Here is a 22,420-nt window from a genome sequence, read left to right on the forward strand (position 1 = left end):
TCTGCTACAGCAGACAGAGGAGAGTCCTCTGCTACAGTAGACAGAGGAGAGTCCTCTGCTACAGCAGACAGAGTAGAGCCCTCTGCTACAGCAGACAGAGTAGAGTCCCCTGCTACAGCAGACAGAGGAGAATCTTCTGCTACAGCAGTGCTCAGAGCAGATCTGGAGAGTCAGGGATGCAAGACAAGGAGAAGGAAGTTCTCTCACTGGAATCCCAGCCTTAGTGTGTCAAGATATCTAATTTTTGATAACTGGTCACAGAAGTAAATATGATTTAAGTTATTTTCAATACCTGTACTTTCTCAAGTACATGGGAAAAACAAGAAACAACATAAATATCTTTTTCTAAAGCAAAGTCTAAATAAATTATTAAATTTCACTATGTTGGCATATTAGACAAGTATTAAAAAGGAAGTAGAACTTAAGAGTAATATAGCCATTTATACATGACTATGTATGTATGCATGCATGCTGCAGCCAGACTGAGACAATAAGCTGTTGCAGAAGAAATTGGTTTGAGATTATGCAGAAAGTGCTTCAAACCAAAGAGATACCTGCATTGGCATGTATATGGAGAGTTTATTGGTACAAGAATAATTTTAATGTGCTAACTTCTGAAAACATATAGATACAGGGCTATGAGGCTACAAGGGCCTATCCATCCTATAACCAATTTCAGTATCTTAGTAATTAATTAGTTTATAAAAAGAAATGACACAGGAGCTCTTTGTTTTCTAATGAATAGGTTTATTTAAAGCATCTATCTTAGATGCAAAAGTAAATTACATAGTAATTTCCTAAGTGTGGTCACATTTAATTAAAAAGTACATGTATTAGGTGGATTGGAAAAGGGAGCCATAATCTAATGCCTAAAACATAGATGGTACATTCATATAGAATTTTTAAAATTATTAGCTTACAAGAATTGTCTCATTATCTTTTTCCAAATAAAATTTGTTTTTATTCCTTTTTCCTTTCTTTACTACCCCCCACCATTACATTGTTAAAAGATTTAAAAAATATATTTACTTGACAAAAGAACTCGTCTGAAAAGTTTTGTTTCCATGGAAGCCAATTCAAAATATACAGTAGAATGCCCAGTGACTATTAAGGGCAACAGTGTGGTTTTATTTACGTGTATGGGTGTTTCAGCTGCATGTACGTCCGCGCACTACTCGTGTCCCCAGTGTTTACAGAGATCAGAAGAGGGCGTCGCATCTGCCTGAACTGGAGCTCCAGATGTTTGTGAGCCACCAGATAGGTGCTGGGACCAAACCTGGGTCTCCTGAAAGAGCATCCAGGCTCTTAACCCCTGAGCCATCCTGATTTCTTTTTGTTAATACAGTGCTGTCATTTCCAGCAAGTGTAGTGTATTGTAACAAGAAGATATCAGTTCACAAATGCTATTTGTTAAGAGTTATGTGCTGGTTAACTTCGATCAACTTCATGCAAATCTAGATAGCTCAGAAGAGGAAAACTTGGGTAGAAACTGACTCCATCCAATTGGCTATGTTTGTGGGGCATTCTCTTAATAGCTGACTAATGTAGGAAGATCCAGCCTATAGTGGGCCACATTGTTCCTAGGGAGGTCCTGTGGCTATATAAGAAGCATAGCTGACTGAGCAAGTCAGGGGAAGTCAGGAGGCTGCTCTCCTCCACAGTCTCTGCTTCGGTGTCTGCTGAGTCCCTGGCTGGGGTTCTCAGATTGAAGGGCAGTGGGTTGTAAGGGGAAATAAGCTCCTTCCTCCCCAAGCTGCATTTTGGTCATGGTGTTTATCACAAAAGCAGAGACCAAAGCAGGACATTTTCTGCACTGAAAAAAAAAATGGATGTAACTGACATACATTACTGTGGAAAATCCCAATTGCATAGTTTAAAGAGTGGCTGAAAGGCTCCATCTCCTTCATTATCAGCTCAAGGAGTGCAGTACCACTAGCTGACTTCTGACTCTGTGTCTAAACCCTCACTTTCCAGAGGGCACCCTCTGAGCTTTGTTTTCAAGCACTGACTTCATCTGAATGTGAATACTGCATCTTTTGGTATGAGTGCATACATGTATACATTTCACTGGGGGGTGAGGCTCCTGGCTCAAAGGTACAGGCTTGCTTAGCCTTCATAGGAAATACAAACTGATTTCCTAAAGGTGGGTACCAATTAAAATTGCTGCCACCAACACAGAAGTGTTTGTACAACACCCTCTCCACAAGGCAACTTGCTTCTCCTTGTTATTCTTTCTATAGATTTTAATTGCTGTCTCTTTTATTTCAGGTTTTATTCTCTTGAAAAATGATGACATCACCTTACTGAACATTACATATTTTCAGACTGTCCAAGTCTTGCAACCACTTTTCTGTATTATTGTCTCTTTCTTAGTAATCTGTAGTAGTTTCCATATTTTGATAGGAGCTCTTTCTTGGTGAGGCAGACTGGAAATGCCATGTTGTGATGCCTTTGAGTAGTAAAAGACTTTCACTTTAATGCCGTTTTTTATGAATGTTTTTCATGATATGTATATATGCATGTGTGGTGAGGTATATATGTGCTTATGGAAGCTATAATCCAGCCTCAGGTACAGTTCCTTAGACTCATGCATCTTACTGTTTGGAACAGGTCTCTTACTAGCATGTGGATCACTGAGTAAGCTAGGCTGGTTGACTAACTCATCTCAAACACCTGGCTGTCTCTGCCTTCCCAGGGCTGGGGTTACAAGTGAGGACCATCACGCTGGCTTTTCACGCAGGGTTCTGGGGACTGAACTCAGGTTCTCAGGCTTGTAGAGCAAGTTCTGTAATGGCTGAACCACCTCCCCGGCTCTATTTTTCTACTTTGGAAATACTTGTTTGTTGCTTGTTGTTTAAGCAGGCGCAGAAGACAGTATTTTATTTACTAGAAGATGTAATATTTTATGGCTTGGATTTATGTAAAATAATAATTTCCTAATAATCGATGTTTGCATATGGTAAAACATTTCATATTTTAAAAACCATATGGCCCAGTATCATATATTGAAAAGATACCACTTGTTAGAATCAAGGGTCCATAAATGTTAGTTTTCGAACTCCTTTTTGTGGTCCACTGTCCCCTTGTGTGTGTGTGTGTATGTGTGTATGTGTGTGTGTGTGTGTGTGTGTGTGTGTGTGTGTGTGCGCGCGTGCGTGATGTTTGCATGAGCAGGTACCTGTGCATGGCAGGGGGCTAGAGAGGCCCTGGAGCTCTTCCCTGTCATTCTTTGCCCTGTTTCTCCGAGGCAGGGCTTTTTGCTGAGCCTGGAGCATGCATGTCTTAACTCTGCTGGTGACCACCAAGCCCCAGCAATCCTCCTGCCTCCACTTCCCACTAGGTGCTGGGGTTCCAGGCACCTGACAGACTTGTCCAGTTTGTTATGTGGGAACTGGAATCTAAAATCTGGTCTTCATGCTTGTGTGGCAGAGCTCATAACTGCTGAGCCATCTCTTCAGTCTCCACTGCCTCCCATCCCCTTATTAAAATTCTTAATTGTTTTATTTTATAGCAAATCATAGTTGGTGAATTAGTTCCTACATAGCTCCTTTTCTTCATTACCCTTATTCTTTAATGTTTGCATTTATATATAAATGAAATATAATTGCAATTCATCGTCTCTTAGAAAAATTGCTGGAATGTTTATTTGGTTGTTGGATACATTTACTACATTATAATCACTGAATTTAGGGGAGGACTTATGACTTTGTCATACTTTTTCCTATGTACACATACTAAATTCTGCTGTGTTTTTGACAATTATTTATGGTTTAGTCACATCTTTTATTGAGCGTTTGTCCTAGACACCTGATGCTTTGGAAAACTATGCTATATATTTTTTCTAAGCAATGTTTACAGCTAACGTAGGAAACATTGCTATATATGTTGTATAGGCGTCATTTTTTGTGATCACTCTTACTCATCCTAACAGTCTATCTGAAGAGTGTCTTGGGTTTTCTCTGCCGCAGGCATCTCACCTGTGCACGATGAGGTCTTTCTTTCTTCCTAATTCTTGTATGCTCTAAGTCTTTTCCTGTTTCTCTGGCTGGAAGACTATCTGGATCTTAAACAGGCTTTTACCTTCCACAAACCTTACGTGTTTGACAGAGCTCTTCAGTGGGCACCTTTTGTCAGATCACTTCTCTATTCCTGGTTTCCTAAGAGGTTCCCTTTTAAAAATCATGAATGAAAGCAGAATTTTTATCAAATGAAGGGTCTATGCTTGTTGATAAAATCTTTAAAAGATGAGAGCGTTTGGTGCCTGCGTGTGGATATGTGGGTGTACACCCTCATGTGTGCCCACAGAGAGTCCAGAGATGGACATCAGGTATCCCATCCTTCTCTGCCTCATTGCCTTGAGACAGGGTCTCCCACAGAGCTGTCTGGGCTAGGCTGGCTGGCTGACAAGCAGGCTCCTGGGATTTTCCTGTCTTCACTCTGCTCTCAGAGCTAGGGTTAAGGCACATTCAGCGACACCTGGCTTTCACATAGCACTGGGATTTGAGCTCAGCTCCTCATGCTTGCAGAGCCAGTGCTCTTACTAACTGGGCCATTTACCAGTCCCTCTTATTTTCTTTACTTTGTGATGTTTAAATTCACTGGTATATGAAACTAAGTAAGACTGTATTCCAAGATCCATTTAGCAACCATTATGTTATATCTCCTCTTAGACACAGGTACACTAGTCCTTGATGCAAATCATGTAGGCCACCTTCAGATTTTCTTTAGTGTGTGTCTCTCTCTGTCTCTGTCTCTATCTCTGTCTGTCTCTGTCTCTCTCTCATACACCATGGGTACACAATGTTTTATTATTTTGATTTGATAGTACCACCTCTGAGGTGGATGTTCGTACTGAACATGTACTGAGTACCTATATGTTAGCACACTCATGGCTGAATCACTTATTAAGTATTCTGTACATCACAGAGCTCAATTATGTAATTTTCTTTTTCATCTCATAAATGTTTCCATTACATTTTAGAAAATAGTCCAGGAAAATGAAGTATTACATTATGAATTCCTTTAATAAGAGCATTTAAAAATTAGTATTGATCAAGGTAGCACATTTTTATGAGAGCATTCCAATTTGGATTTAGAAGTAGGCTTCTGTGCCAAGGTAGGAATGTGTCTGGCATTTCAAGGAATGGCACAAGGCTGGTGTAGCTAGGAGAGAGTGAAGGACAGGAAAGAAAGAATAAATCACCTAAGGTGGGGCAGTTGTAGGTACTGAAGACCATCTTAGAACTTAGATATAATTCATTGACAGGCAGATATTAAGTCTCTGGTATGAAGATGAGAGTCAAAAAACAAAGTGGAGAGAGAAAATGGAAAGGGTCTGGGGCAGAGCCTGGCACTCCGGCATGCAGCTTACAGAGGTCAACAACTACGAGGGCCCGACAAGGAGCTGTGTGAGAGTGTCAGAGAAGCCAAGCAAGGATGAGGTCCTCTAGGTTTAGAGAGGGTGTATTTCATGAAGAATGGAGGATCAAGTGTGGTAATAATCTCTAACCCCACCTTTGATTGTTCAGTTCCCAGATAAAAGACAAAAAACCTTTATATTTATAATATGCCTTTAAAGCACCAGAGCTGGGCAGATATCTAAGCTAATAATGTCTACTTCCCTATCATTAACCCTGAGGTATGACTTGCCTTGTTCCACCTGGGCAGCTCTTAACTTCTGGATCAGGAGGAATAAACAAGGTAAAGGACAGTCAGCCATTAAATGACAAGTTCTCACCCAGACAAACGGTGTCTGCATCTGGTCAGCCCTGTTCCACACTTCTCCACTTTCCATAGCTTGCCCAAATCACTTTGGGGTAAATAGTTTAGATGTCCGTTAAGGCCAGGGTTGTAGTCACCTCAACCCAACAGCACACTGTATCCCCATCCCTGCCCACCCTGGGCTTGACAGACTGGCTGAGTAACCTCTAAGACCAGCAGTCCCCATGGGATCCCCCAGTCATTGTACTGTTACAGAGATCAAGTGAGATCCTACTTAGCAAAGAACACAACACCCTTTATCTGTTGCTGTTGCACTTTGATAACAAGAGGCTAGCCTCCTAACTCTAACACCCTGTAAGGAGGCAGAAGTTCCCCCACAGTCTTAACGAGTGTTATTAACAATGACCCTAGGTGGGACCATTACAGTACCAACATACTGGATGCAACTAATAGCCAAGCAAGAGCTCGGTGGAACCGCAGGTCTCTAACCTTCTCCTTCCTGTTCTTTCTCTGCCAAAACAGACACACACACATATCCACCCACGGTAGTTAAATAAATTACCCCACTTCCTTAGCACACACACACAGACAATTACATTTTCACTAAATCTGATGGGGGAAAATGTAAACGTTTCAGAACTAAAGTTGCACATAAGTTATTTCATTTTTAAAACAGCAGTGAATTAGTATTTGCCAATGTGGAAAACAGAGTTAAAGTGGGATAGGTGTTAAGGATTCAATCAGTGGACAACACCACAGGGTTTGTTTATTACAGAATACAGGAAAATGTGCATTTCTCTAAACACAGACTAATTTATGTTTATCCTACCATGTCCTTGCTTCTGCGATGCCTTGCTTTGACCCTAACAGGAACCACAGAAGGCTGAAGCCCCAGTCAGTTCACTGGGCAGCTTCCACACCCGGCTCCTCTAGCACCCTCCTCCACATGTCTACCCCTTCCTGAGAAAGGCTTCCCGGAGCCCTGGGACTTTCACTGTCTGTGATTTATAAGGGATGGGGGGGACCCTGAGGCCCCATCACTTTGTGTCTCTTTTCTGTGGTATCTAATCTTCTAGCATTGTTCATTTACCCATTTACTGCTTGTCATTTGTCTCTGCATTCCATACGTACGTTCTGCTGGGCAGGGACTTTTATCTGTCAGGTCCCTTCACCAGGCCCATGGGAGCAGAGCAAGAAGTATTTGCCAGTGAAATAAATGAATGCTTTCTTTGCAGTATTCCTCTTTAAAACGATTAAATCTCTCCCTCAGATCCAAACTACATTCAGCTGAGTAGTGTTTTAACATCATTGGCTTACTATATGGCTTAATTTTTATCCAACTTAGGCACACAACTTTATTCTGTTTCCTGGGAATAATGGAGATTTTCTGTAATGGCACCCTCCTCCTTCTCCATGATAGGAGCAATGGTTTCTGTGCATGGAGTCCTGTAAGTGGTGGAATCCACTATAATGTCTTCAGTTGTATCTTTATTGGCTAGTGATTTCTATACTAAATTGAAATGACAGCATGCTGTTTTGATTTAGGCACACACTATGAGCTGGCTAATCAAGCCAGTTAATGTGCTACCTTGTACAGTTATTGCCCTTCACAGACATCAAGTATATACGCATCACTCTGAACTACCGTCACCACAGCACACAATCCAGCTCCCTCCTTGCTCTTCCTAACTTAATGCAATATTTTTGGTCACCCTCTTCCCAACCCTACACTCCAGTCTCTGGAGTCTTCTCTGGAGTGTGGTGTTTCTGGATCCCACATATCAGTGAGGACACATGGTATGTCTCTTTCTGTGCTTGGCTGACTCATTTAACATAATGTGCTCTAGGTCCATACTACTGTAAATGGCAGGAGTGTCTTTCTTGGAGGTTGCATAATATTCCAGTGGGTTTATGTAGTGATATCAGCCTATGGACACTTAAACTGCTTGTATATGTTGGCTATAACACTGAAATAAATACACAATGACATCACACTATCCCTTTCCTTGAAATATATACCCAGAGCAGTGGTACTTCTATATTTGATTTTTTTTTCCAGCAGCCTTCGTACTGCTTCCTAGAATGGCCACAGTGTGTGCCAGGGATCCCTCTCCTACACAGCTTCGCTACTTGGTATCCTTCATCTTTTGATAACAGCCATCCTAACAGGAACAAGGCAATACCCCAGGGTAGCTTCAATTTGTGTGTCCCTGGTAGTTGGCGGTGTCGAACACTTTCACAGACTTGTTGGCCATTTGTAACTCCTTTGGAGATCTATATGTTCGGGCCATCATCTGTGGTAATGAGGCTCCATGTCATTCTGGTGCCAAGTTGCTCCATGTGAATTTGTAGCAGCACATACCTTTCAAATATACCTTCTGGTCCTCATGCTGTCTCTTACACTACAGACCACTCTCTCTGCTGGGTGGAGGTTTCTTGCTTTGGTGTGATCCCATTTATTTATTTTTTTGATTCCTGTGCTTGGGGGTCACATGAAGACACCCATTTCCTGACCTGTGTCCAGGAGTGCTTCCTCTGTCTTTCTAGGGTTTTTCTATTTCCAGGTCAGGTGGATGGGCCTTTCTTCCATTTTGATTTATTTTTATTTAAGATAAAGATCTAATTTCATACTCTTGGAGACAGAACGCCTGATTTCCTCAGTTCTTCACTACTTCCGTTGTTTAGATTATTGTATTATTTTATGTGCATGGGTGTTTTGCCTGCATGTATGTCTGTGTCTCCCATGTATGCCTGGTGCTCTGGAACCCAGAAGAGGGAACAGAAGCTATGCTCAGTTATGCGGCATCATGCAGATGCCGGAGCTTAAGCCCAGGTCCTCTGGAAGAGCAGTCAGTGCTCTTAACCTGGACCCATCTGTCCAGCTTTGATGAGCTTTCAGAGGTACTTTGCTTATGTACCTTTCTGAGGGGAAAGGTGCATTAATTGCATCTTTTAAAACTTTTTTTCCAGTAAATACCCCCATAATTCATAGTTACCTGGTCCTTACATGTTGATCATAATCACCATTTTCTCATTTATTGAGTTGTTTCTCTGACTAGTGATGATTCTGTGATTCATCTGAGGGTGTTTGCTCTGGTGGTTAAAGTCCTTTCCAGGAGCCCTCATCTGCAATATCTCAAAAAAAAAAAAAAACCCAACCAACCAAACAAACAAACACAAAACAAAAACAAAGAGTCCCCTCCTTCAGCCCTACTCCTGCCATTCCTTAACTCTTAACCTCCTGAGAGTTCTAAGTAATTACATGTATGCGGTTGGTCGTTTATTTTGGTAGAAAAGGAACCACTACAGTTATCATTCCATGGCTTCATACAGAACATATGAACTTTTTAAAAGACAGAGTTTCACTATATACCTCAGGATATTCTTCATCCACTATCCTCCTGCCCCAGCCTCTGTAGGTGTGGGATTCCAGGTCTGAGCCTCTAGCCTTGGATAGCAGCATTTCTCATGGCTCAGGAAATTCTTTTGATGCTTTCAGACTTTGTTGCCAGTAATAATGGCTTCTCTCCCACTTTCAGTTCTTTTGTTAGAAGCATCTAGTCTGAAACACCTATTTGTTATACTTTGTGTCTCCACAATTCCAAAGATATTGTCATGAATACTAACATTTATAAATAACAGAGATCTCTTTCTATTCCAGGCTACTACATTCTAATGGAGAATTGAGTTGTTTTGGATAGTACACTATCAATGGTGAGCTGCCATTTTTGTTGTTTTTGCTTTATCTGGCCATGTTAAACATGCTTATTTTGTCCCTAAAAGTAAAACCAATCTTTCCCTGGTTCACAGAGCTCTGGGATGTATCATATGTGTGCAGTGTGCTTGCTGCTGATGTGTAATTTGAAGCCATGTGTGATTGGCAGCTCATCTGGAAAGGACCCTTTGATGCTTTGGCACTTCGTCATATGTGACGCTGGGTTATTATGCATTTGCAGACACTGTGAATACCTTCTACACTGCCCTGCAGTCAGGCCTCTCTTCCTATACCCACCATAGTGAGGAGGCTATGGCATATCTGTTTAAAAATCATAGGCAGATATAGTCATGATTATAACAGGAGAGATTATCCATATAGTATTTATAATTCATGCTGAGAGCCAGTATCAAACAATAGACAATGTTGAAAACTTGGGTGAGTCATGAGAAACCAGAATAAAGGTGAGATGAGGAGAGTTCAAAGGGCAGGGAAGCAAGGAAGTCATTGTAGCAGGGGTATGTACTGTGTGTCTGAAACTGTCCAACTAGACAAGAAGGAAGTAAGAGTGCTCATTCAAAAATGTGGTGATGCTGTGGGATTTAACCAGGGCCTTATCATGCTAAGTAAGTGCCCCACCACTAAACTACAGCTCAGGCCTAAAGTCTGGTATAGCATGAGAACATGTATGGAAATAAACACAGAGCTAAGAAATAAAGCATTTCTGCCCCCACTTCTATCTCAGTATTTATACATTGTTTGTGCTTTGGCATCTCATTCTGAGTGTGACTGCGAGTTTCCCCTCTCTGCTTCCCCCACCTCTTACAGCCTAGACCCAGACCGGTGGGCCTCGCTTCCAGCAGGAAGCAGCTTTCAGCCTCATGGAGAACACGGCTGCAATCATTCTCCAGTTAGATCCAGGTGACTGAGTTGCCAGGTGAACTGTGTTGGTGGTGAACTAATTTTCCCTCACCTCCAGCACCCATTTTCCCAGAGTTCAAGCAATTTTCCTGGGTAATGAACTGTGGCATCTATCAAGTGGCCTGGAAATCAAGAGAGCCAAGTGTCTTCCTAGTCCTGCTTCCTTCTGGCATTGGGATATCACTTGCTGCCTGCCGCATCTCTGACCTGAGTGTTGCAAGGTCTGACAAGGGAGGGGTGACAGAGCAAGTGAAATCCAGGGACACTTGTCTAGTTAGTGGTGCTCACACTCTGCCCTGAGTAGGTATCAGCTGCATGATCTCCAGGCAGTTCCCTGGCAATGGAAGGAGCACGTGGAACCAGAACATGCTGTAAGCCAAAAGTGGACTTTGATTTAAACTGGTAACATACCCAAAGATTGGAGAAAGTGAGTTCAATGGAACACAAAACTATAATAAACTAGGAAGTACACAACAAACAAAAAAACCAACCAAACAAAAAATAACATATTTCAAAGCTATATGTACTTTAAAAAATTAGTATGTTTTCCATAGAAAAATAAATTCACTTTATTAGCTCAAAGAATGCTTCTCTCATATAGTCAATGTTTTTAATCATTTTTAGTGGCACTGAGTAATTTCTTCTATTAAGTATTTTGCTATTTATAAAGTTTATGTTAAACATTTGATGTTTTATATGTTCAAACATTACTTTTTGGTTTTTACTAAAAATGTTTCCGGTTTGCTAATGAAAACACCTGCCAGAAAACTTCCATGCTATATGTCATTTTAATGGAAAAACCAGCATAGGTACTTATTGGTAAACTAAGCTACTGAAGGAAAAAGATATCTAATAAAAACTAACTCAATACAAAAGAAATAACTAGCTATAAAATTTTTTACATTTAAATAATATACATTTTAGATTGCAATAGATAAACAAATGCTTACCCAGGAATGGCTTCATCTATGAATAAAACATGGTTCCTGAAGATGAAACAGTCATCCAAACCCACAGAGTAACTATGTAGAACATCAAATGTAAGACTAAAATAAGGCTTTTTTGTGGGCATTTTTATGACTTGTAAGAATACCATATAAGATATCCTAGCAGGAAAAATATGGTTAAGTTCAACTGCATTTCAGTCAACAGACAGCTGTCCTTCCTAACTGGGTTGTTTTTTTGTTTTGTTTTGTTTTTGCTGTCATGATAAAAAAACCACTGTGATTAAAGTTACACGGTGGGGAAAGGGTTTGTTTCTCCTTACAGCTGTACATCTGTCACTGAGGGATGCCAGAGCAGGAACTCAGGGCAGGAACACAGAGGCAAAGACCAGGGAAGGATTGATGCTTACTGGTTTGCTCAATCTGCTTTCTTATACATCCCAGGAGTGGCACCACTCACAGTGGGCCCTCCCACATCAATCACTAATTAAGAAAATGCACTACAGACTCTATAGCCAAATATTATGGAAGCATTTTGTTAATTGAGAGTTCCTCTTCCCCAATAATTCTGACTTGTGTCAATTTGACAATAAACTAGTAAGGACAAATAATCTGGCCAAAGTCAGGTCATTTACGAGACAAACGGTCACATTACAGAATCAAGCTGGGACCACTGGTGAGCATACATCGTGCTGGAAAGGTGCATGGAAGCTGCTGGAGAAGGACAGCCACTGACAGTGTGTACAACTGTGGAGGCATCAAGGCACAACGCCAACATGGCGGGCATATGGGAATAGCTGCATGGCTGTTGTGGGGATAACAGATTGCTGACTGGGTTTGAGGCCCACAGTACAGAGAGAATGCACTGTCGTGCAAATCTGGTCAAAATTCAATGGCTAGAGTGGCCCATAGGCCCTAAGGGGGTAACTTCCTGATATTGTTTTGCTTAATGTGCATAAGAAGAACCTGCTTCTGAATATCCATGTTTATACCTATAGATAAATGCCACTGTCAGCCTTGGCCAGAGCAGCTTCTGCAGTGAACAGCAGTGTGTGTAGAGACTCATGACTGTTTGGGGTGCTGATATTAAGTCAAGGCTGAGTGCTTAGCCCTAAACAGGACATTTACACCACACTCCTCTAAGGTTTGGGGACATTGAGGAAGAGAGGGTAGAAAGAATGTAAAGCATTGTCAGAGTGACAGGGAGAAGAGCTGGAACTGTGACCTGGGCATGACACAGGGACTGCAGTCATGAATTCAAGCAGCTGTGGACCCTTCATGGTGCACAGCTAAGACTGGCCCTCCAGCAGTCAGGGATGGGAGAAGGGCTTCTGGGGTCTTGCCCACGATCACTGTGGGAGGGCAGTTTTTACAGTTGTGTACCCACTGCTTAGTCCATCACGGGCACTGTGGGAGGCATCAGTTTTTACAGTTGTGTACCCACTCCTAAGTCCATCAGGCTCAAGTGGACAGCTCCACATCCACGGTCATACAGGGGCTAAATTCAGCACCCTCACACAAAAAAAAGGCATGTATGTAGAAAGGGGTTCAGTAAGGAGGAAGAGGAGAGTTGGAGGGGTTAGGATGGAGACAAGAAAGGGGGACAACAGTTACCAGAAGGTGTTATACACATGTATAAAATTGTCAAAGAAAAATTAATAAAAATAACAAAGCACTAGTCAGAAGTCAAAGCCAGTTCTTTGTAAAAACTTTAATAAAAATGTATTAATTTAAAACTATGTCAGAGTAGATAGGGGCATCTCGTAGGCAGAGTACTTGCCTGACTTGGAAAAGAGCCCAGCTTTGGTCTCCAGCTTTGTAAAAATAAAAGACAACTAAAAAGAAGAAGAAAAACCCCTGTATGTGTGAATTAATGTAATACAGAGTGCTTTGTTTATAAAGGTTCTTGTTCCATTTAAATGTTTTCTATCTGTGCTGGCTAGTTTTCATGTCATATTGACACAGGTAGGGTCATCTTGAAAAAAGGAGTCTCATAGGCTGGCCTGTAGGCACCTGTGTAGGGCAAGTTCTTGACTGATGTCAGTGTGAGAGGCCCCAGACTATCGTGGGCTGTGTCTCCCCTTAGTTAGTGATCCCCTGGCTCTCTAAGAAAGCAGGCTGCACAGGCATAAGAAGCAAGTCTGTACCCACACTTTCCATAGCCTCTGCTTCAGCTCCCACCTCCAGATCGGCTTGAGTTTGCACCCGGACTTCCCTCAGTGATGGACTCTGACCTGAGAGTTGTAAGCCGAAATAAACCCTCCCTCTCCAGGTTATGGTGTTTCATCACAGCAAAGGAAACTGAGCTACAGAACTATCTTTTATAAAATGACAAGGAACCCAAATGCTTCCAATCACTGTAAATAAACTCCCAACTTAGAAAAAAAACTTTAAGCACAGTGAAACAGACTCTCATATACATCACATAGAGACACAACCCTTCTCAAAAGTGAGCTAGCCATATCTTTAGAAGACACAATGCACTGGAGAGATGGCTCACCTGTCAAAGGGTAGGTTTACAATTAAAGTAAGAGTTTGGTTTCCAGCACCTATGGCTGACTCACCTCTTTAAGTCAGGCATGGCATTGTATGCCTCTAATCCTAGCATTCTGGTGGCAGAGGCATATCTCTGAGAGCTTCAGGCCAGCCTGTTCTATTTATCAAGTTCTAGGACAGTCAGAGCTACCTGATAGAGAGACACTGACGAAAGATAGGTGTGTAGGTGTATGTGCGTGTGTCTATACGGGGGAGACAATCACGTCATTCTCATTTATTAATTCATTACAGGTTTGAGGACATTTTTCCACAAAATGATATAAAAATCAAAACAAAACAAAATGGTAACAGTTTTTATTCTTTATATATTAAGATATTACAAGTAATTTAAACTCTCAACAATAGGTGACTGGTTTAGTATATTATAGTCCAATTATTAATTGAGGAATGTTACAATGCAGTAAAAAAAAGAATATAAAGATCATGTAGACATAAAGAAAAACTTGGTAAATATGAGAAGTGTCAAACTAAAGCTATATATAACCTTTATGTATATGCTCAAATTAATATTATAACTGTATAAACTGTACTTGTAGGAAAGATCTAATTCAATCTTTAACCACAGTTGGGTCTGAGAAAGCTTTTTCTCCTCTAAATATTACTAGGTAATGTTGTGGTTCTGTCTCTACATACGTACCTTTCTGGGCCATCCACATCCATGCACAGCTGGAAACAGAATGAGACAGAGGCACAGAAAGATGCAGAGGCAAAGCCAGTGCACCTGGATGGTTCCTGTAGCTCCTGCCCTACACTTGCGAGCTAAAAACAACAACAACAACAACAAAAAATCATAAAATGATAAAACTTCTTATCTTTATAAATTCTTATCATTTTGTGTCAGCCTTTTAAAGTGGTGTCTGGGAAATTCAAACCGAGGAACCAAAGCTCAGAGTTTCTCTTCTAATCCTCAACTCTTAGATGGATGCTAAGTACTACACGCCGCCTTGCTCACTGTACTGTACACTGTGCTGTTTGTCCTAATTCAGTGGTTCCCAATCTGTGGGTTGTGACTCCCACAGGGGTTGCATATCAGATATTTGCATTACAATTCATAACAGTAGCAAAATTACAGTTCTCAAGTAGCAACAACATAACCTTATGGCTGGCCTCACCACAACATGGGGAACTGAAGTAAAGGGCTGCAGGGTTAGGAAGTTGAAGAGCCACTGTCCTAGAGTGGTCATTTACTCCTCCAACAGCACACCTCTGAAAGCCACTAATGTCCCAGACAGCATTCCAGCTAAAGCTCCTGCTGTGTCAGCCCTGCTGCCCCTCTGGCTCTCCGCGTGGTCACTCCACCTGTGGCTGAGGTGATATTCTCTTCAGGGATGAGAAGCTGCTTTTAGCCTGAAGAAAGCACTTTGTAGGAATTCCAGTCGATTCTGCTCTTACTGCTTTACTAACGCTGAAGAGATTTAATCTTTGTGAACGTGACTGTTTTATTGCTGCCTTTCATCTACTGTTTACCACGTGCTAGACACCAGTAAAAACTTACACATACTATCCCTTTGCTCTTCCTTGTGCTTACTGCCACGAGTCACCAGTGACAAGGACTCTCTCCCACTGCGCAGGTGCTAGCCTGTGTGCCACAAAGGCAAAGAGAAGAAATGCAGAGCAAGAGAAGAGACTGGAGCAAAAACCAACAGAAGCAAAAGGAAACAGCAGCAAGGACAGTAAAGCGTGGGCCAGTGCTGGCGGGAGAGTGCTTGCCTGCCCTGGACGAGGCTATAGGTTCAATCCCCAGCACCACTCCATTTGTGGCTGGAGAAATTGCTAAGTGGTTAGAAGTATGGACAACCTTGCAGAGCCCTAGTTTTGTGCCCAGCACCCACTTTGACCTATAACTGGGGCTCCAGGGGTTCTGACACCTTCTGCTCTCCACAAGCACCTGCAACCCTGTAAACACATGTGCTCTGCACCCACATAATTTGAAATAATTTTTAGTGAAATGAGGCATTTATGGGTATGTGGAAGAATGATGAGCTCTGTGAGGGGCCTGCTTGCCGGTCACAGGGATTCTGACACACTTGACAGGCACAGACACTTTTAATCCAGGCAAAGCAAGGAAATCTGCCTTCTTGGAACATAAAAAGGAACCCGGAAGACAGCAGATCTCAAAGGAGGTAGGAGTGCATTCTGTATTAGAACAAAAATCACAGGCAGAAAGCAGCAGGGATTGGTGGGTGCCTTTGGGGCTCTTTTGTAATACTTGCTCATGTTCCACATACACTTTGAGGGTCTGTCACGTTAGTGAGGCACCAGTAAAGAGCTGGAAACACCAGAACACTGTGCAGCCTGGTGTAGTTTTAGTAACACTGACAACAGAAGACATGTTAACAAAGCTTCCCTTTACAGCAGCTACACACTTGTTCATACTGTCTGGGACTGCAGACCTCACCTGGGATTCACTGGGATCCTCAAGGTACATGTCCCTCCATGTGGTTATTCCTATTTGAACTCCTTCTTAAATTCTAATGAAAACTGCTAATGTCCTCTTATTGTTCTTCCTGCTCATCTTTCCCCTCTCAGAATACTAATTTACATCTTGTATGATGCAGTCCTCTTAAGATCCAAGGCAATGCCCCAAATTCTCATAGCACCATTCACACAACCTGTCTCAGATTTGTCCACTAAGACAGTCTTACCTAGAACCAGGAAGTCCTTACAGTCAAACCCTCCTGTCTGCAGGTTGCATATCTTGTGATTTATTTCTGCCCCACTTGACTTCTGACAAGCCCCATCCTTTCCAATACAGACATCATCTACCTTAGTGTCTCCTACATAGAACCACCCCACCCCTGCCATTTGTATGATGACTTTTGACAAATCTGCTTCTCCCACAATCTGTAAGTTTCTTGAAGTCAGGGACTGTGCTAGATATTAATAGATCCATGCTGTGTCTATCACATAAAATGCTCTCAGGAACATAAGTTGAAGAAAAATAATTAATTCTTAATAATTAAATATATCTATGTGACAATACTGCTAAATGTTCCATAAAGAGTAATGACTAATTAAGATAATACTGGAAAGCTGCATAAAAATTAAAGATAAAGACTAAAATTAAAGTTAAACAAGTTAATAAAAACTTGTTTCTCAATCACAAAACTTTAAATGTATATTACAATCCCTACCAAAGTTAACCTAGGACTCTGTTAGTCATGTCCCAGGGGAACATAAGGTTACAGGCAAAACTGAACTTGCTTACCAGCTCATCTTAAAGCAGAAAGACAGCCTGAATTATCTAGGCAGGCTACATTCATCACCAAGGCATCTGCCATGTGGGGTAGTGAAAAGGACCAGAGAGCAGATGACTGGAGAAAGGCTCTGCAGATGTTGTTGAGTCTGAAGATGGAGAAAGAGGCCTAAGAACTAAGGAATATGAGTGGCCATCAAAGCTGGAAAGGCAAAGAGATGTTCCCCTCTAGAATTTTCTGACGGTTCCTAATCCTGCAAAAGCCTCAATAGAAAATCTTTTAGCCTGTGATACCCATTTCAGACTTCCAGGATGCTAAGCTATTAAGTGTGGTTTTCATACACAGCGGCAAGAGAACACTAATACATACACACACACACACACACACTAGACAGGAGTACTGCTGGCTGAATACCAAGATATCTAAGAGAATGGCGGCTTACTCATGGTGTCTCTCTCTTTATAAGAGAAAGGCAGGCTGGTTCCGTATCTCATTGCCAGGAACTCTGCCCCTCCAGGTTTGTTCTGCCTTCCCTTGGGAGCCTGGAACAGTAGGCTTGATTTCAATCGACAGGGAGAAGCCCAGGAATGGCTAGTCATAGCTTGTGAAGGCTGCCTCGGAGCTGTGCACACTGCTTCAGTTCTATCACACTGGGAAGAACTAGTGGTGGTGCACCTGGCCACATGCAAGGAGGGAGGCTCAGAGCCATCACTAGGAATAGCCTCGTGGTCAGAACAGACAGTCTGTCTTACAAAGACTATGAAGCACCCTGGGAACAGTGTCTTAAGTGCATATAAACTCTGATTTTAAAACTATTCTGAAGTTACCTCATCTCAATTTTAGGTAAGGACAGAGCTTTCATTCTATCCTTATGGGATAATTAGTGTCTGCCATTTTGTATGAACACTCATTAGGGCATTTTTCTCCATTCAAATTTCAATTTAGAAGCAATGGGACTGGTACTCCTGGTTGACAGGCTGGACAACAGTTCTTATTCCAACTTATGTATTCCTCAGGGTCCTGGCAGGTGGTGCTGGCAGGGTAACTGAAGGGAGTTTAATGAGGAAAGTTCTTACAAAGGTGGACACAGCTCTTAAGGGAAGGAATGACAGAGAATCTAACCATCATACCTCTAGGTCCGAAGGCACAAGGGAGGGAAGCAGTTTCTAGAACTTGTATACAAGACACAGGTATCTGGCAGGAGCCATAGCCCTAGTGGAAGATGGAGCTGTAGCCACAGGGAGGGAATATGCTGGACTTGGTCCTTCCTTTGCTCTTTTGCCAAGGCTTCCCCAACTGTCCAAAAGCAAAGAGAACTGGGGGCAGGAGCAAAGGAGCCTGACAATATGGGCCCCAGAAGGCAGCCCCTCAGGGACTGCCAGGCAGAGACTGGGCTTTACCAGAACATCAGGAAACATCACAGGAGCAAGCACAACTCTAGAGTTGGAACAACTTTTTAAAACCTTGGCCTACAAGATAAAGGGAAAGGATCCAAACAGAACTATGTCAGAGCTGGAACAAAGAAAGAGAAAGAGAATGATTAAAAAGTAAAATAGTGGGGTGTGGCCCAGTGTGTGACCTTGTTATGTCAGATAAAGAAAAGCAGCAAAGGACCAGAAGCACGAGGTGAAGGGATGAGCGGGGTCGGACCAGGGGCTTAAGAGTTGTGGATGTAACTCAACACGGGTTTCTACTGCTAACCTTCTCATGTGACCATAACACAATGGTCAAAGATTTAAAACAGGCTACTCGCTTTTTTAAAAAAAAATTAACTGTGAACTAGATATGGCTCCAAGGGATAACTGCTAGCAGTGCCTGTGACTGAGACCATGAATTAGAGAAAGCCAGGAGTATAAGCCAAAGAACAGATGTACTCTGTAACAAAATCAGCCAGCTGCTAAGAGAACTCAAAATGCCAAACAAAGACATACTCAGAAACAAAGGGGCAAAGACAGCAATGCAAACCAAATGCCAGACCCCTGATACTGTTAAGTACAGTCCACTCAAAACCATTTGTTCATGCTGGGCTCTCTGGTGTCAATCACCTGAGCACATCACTCATGTCCACACATGGTATCAATAAAGGATAGATTCTTTAAGAGCAGTTCTTGAAATTAATACACATTAATTATTGTATTAGCTTCTGGAGATGAAATGACATTTTGCAACTATCTCCCTAAATAAGTTTATGCTTCTATATCAGATGTTTTGAAAATGCCACCTATGTTAACGGCCCTACCTGTTAACAGCTTGTTGACTTCTATTAAGAGTGGGAGTCTTTTGCTTAAAGAGAAGTTTTGTGATGCAGTACATAATAAAAACTACCTGGAGGCATGAGAAAAACATGGCCCTTTGTCATCTCCAAGGAGGCTTCATTAGTGAAGCTGGCACAGGCCCTGAGGAGGACTGCTAGCTAAGAATCTTCAGGAGGTCTGGCTGCAGACTGGCTGACAGCAGCTGTGAGGACCACCAGCTTCATCCACTGTCAACAACTGATCCAGTCTCAGCCAAGCCATTGCGTGGAAGCAGCTTGAAGGACCCCTGCATTCTTTATGGTATTTTTTTGTGGGGGGGAAGGGTGGTTCCCAAGACAGGGTTTCTCTGTATAGCCCTGGTTGCCCTGGAACTCATTCTGGAGACCAGATTGGCCTTGAACTCAGAAGGGCCCCTGCATTCTTTAAATGTGTCCTGGTCATTGTTTGTTTGTTTGTTTGTTTGTTTTTGTCAACCAGACACAAGCTAGAGTCATTTGAGAGGAGGAAACCTCAACTGAGAAAATGCCCCCCACCAGAGTGACTTGTAGTGTATTTTCCTAATTGATGACCAACATGTGAGCCCACTGTGGGCAGTGTTATCCCTAGGATGGTGGTCCTAAATGCTGTAAGAAAGCAGGCTAAGCAAGCCATGAGGAGCAAGCCAGTAAGCAGCACTCTGCCATGGCCTCTGCAACAGTTCCTATCTGCAGATTCCTGCCCTGGCTTTCTTCAGTAATAAAAATCTGATTTGAGACTGGTAAGCTTGAATAAATCCTTTCATTCCCGGAGGGGTTGGAATAAGAATGGCTCCCACGGGTTCACATATATGAATGCTGTCACGTTCAAGTGGAACTATTTGGGAAGGACTGGGGGTGTCCCTGTGGGAGGAGGTGTGCCACTGAGAGTGTGCTTTAAGGGTTAAAAAGGCCATGCCCACACAGTCACTCTCTGCCTGCGAACCAGCATATAAAACTCTTAGCTACTGCTCTAAGCACCATGGTTGCCAGCTTTCTCCAATGATGATCATGTACTAACCCTCTGAAACTGTAAGCAAGCCCTCAGTTAAATGCTTTCTTTTATAAAAACTACCTTGGCCATGATGTCTCTTCACAGCAACAGAACAGTGACTAGAACATCCTCCAAGCTGCCCTTGGTCATGGTGTTTTATCAGCAATAGAAACCCCAAGGAACATGGTTGGAGAGTACCTGCCTTCCAAGGCCACTGTGAAGCAGGCACTGGATGGAGGGGAGCACTGGCAGAGGAGTCTTCCATGACATTACCTAGTCATGCATCTCAAAGGTACTTGGACAGTGAGGTGGCCTTGATACAAAACACCCAGTAACTTCAAAACAGTCCTCTATCAGAGTTTATCCTGACTTGCAAGCCAGTCTTACATGAAAGGCAAGTGTGTGCAAAGGGAATGAAAATTTTATAGGAAATTCAGAATTGGATGGATACATTTACATCTTCCCACTAAATTTTGAAAATACAGCAATCCATATTTTACAGTATATCTTGCTCAACATATACAATCCTAGTGCTCAAAGCAGTGTTAACATTCCACTAACAAATGCACAAACGGAAAGCACGTTCTGTGATGCACCAGTCACTGCAAACAAGACAATGCAAGTTAAACTCACTGGTCTCCTTAAACTCACTGGTCTCCTTAAACTCACTGGTCTCCTTAAACTCATTGGTCTCCTTAGCCCCTCTATTATTATTTTGAAACAGGGTCTCCTGTAGCCCAGGCTGTCATGGAACTCAGTATATAGCCAAGGATTATCTTGAACTTCTGATCCTCCTTTATCTACCTTCAAAGGGCTGGGTTTAGTCTAAATTTTAATATGTATTTCCTTTATAAGTTGGTTCCAAAGATTTTTCCCCCATTCTTTGGTTAAGATAAAGCTGTCACATAGAATCAAATTTAAAGCAGTGTTCTATATTCTGAGACTTACTTCTGTCTGCTCTCTCTAGCAAAGATTTCAAATATCTTCAGTAACATTATAGAAATACAAACAGAAACCAAATATTTAATTTGTAAGTTATCAAGGTTTTTGTGAAAGTGAAACTTTGTGTAGATTTGGCTCACCAGTATTTCCTGGATGTATTTTAAAAACCAAACTGAGCATTAGTAATTCTTTAGGGAAAAGGAAAATGATAAAGGAGCTTAAGCTCTAGAAAGGTCATGAATGGTAGCTACTGGGTTTCACTATCCTTAACAGTTTCTGAAACGATGATAAAGTAAGGCACACAACTTTACTTTATTGATAAGAACAGGTTCAGGAAACTTAGACAAAACCTATTTCAGAAATATTTATTAAACATCTACAAGGTGGTTAAGCGTTCTGGTAGGTGCTGAGGATACAGACAATCCCATGGAAAGGTCTACTGTCCCCATAGTTCATAATGCAACCCACCCCAACTCTATCTGTAAGCACAGAAGGAGCTAAGTTTCTTCTGGGCTGTTTGTGTGTCTATGATTGTTAGACTTGGGAAGAACACAGAAGCGTTCACAAGCCAGGAAAAGAACTCAAAGTGTGATACCGCCAAGTTTAAGGGAAGGTAAAATTGTGGTAGAGAGAACATTTTCTTTTCTTTTTGGCTGGAAACTAGACAATTTCCAGTAAAAGACAAAAGTTTATGATGTGATTCAGAAAGCCACGGAGGCCTGGCCATGGCTCATTCGAGTAATGCCAGCTACTCAAGATGCCAAGGACTAAACCTCACACGGTGATTCAAGGCCACTAATCTGAGACTACAATTCTGACATGTATGTTTCAGTCAACATAGTACTGAAGAGGCACTGCCTGTGTGAGTAGGCACCGAGAAAAAGTCTAGTTCTGCAGTGAACAGATCTGATACGCAAACTGCATGTATAGTCCTATTATTCACACAGCAAATGTGGGACGGAAACAGCAGATGCGTTTCATCTATAGCCGGCACGTTTTAATTACTGGACCCTGGCTGTACACTTACTTCCATTTAATGAATCTGTTAACATTTCAGGGTTGGAGTCGTTTGTTTTTACAGACAGGGTCTCACTATGCAAACCAGAGTTGGCCTAGTACTTGTGACCTTCCTGCCTCCACCTCCCACATTTAAAGACTGCT

At 42.0% G+C, this 22,420-nt stretch overlaps 1 long non-coding RNA gene across 1 annotated transcript in view; it reads right to left on the reverse strand.

Annotated features, from left to right (window-relative positions):
• The window catches only part of LOC110333015, a 92,037-nt gene that overhangs the window by 67,635 nt on the left and 1,982 nt on the right, over nt 1-22,420 (reverse strand). The window contains exons 2-3 of the long non-coding RNA XR_002381055.1: nt 15,355-15,436; nt 14,495-14,616 (exon numbers count right to left, since the gene is read on the reverse strand). This is a non-coding gene — a long non-coding RNA (uncharacterized LOC110333015). The remainder of the gene's footprint in view (nt 1-14,494; nt 14,617-15,354; nt 15,437-22,420) is intronic.

This window comes from Mus pahari, chromosome 15 (assembly GCF_900095145.1).
Source record: "Mus pahari chromosome 15, PAHARI_EIJ_v1.1, whole genome shotgun sequence".
NCBI classification, from domain to species: domain Eukaryota; kingdom Metazoa; phylum Chordata; class Mammalia; order Rodentia; family Muridae; genus Mus; species Mus pahari.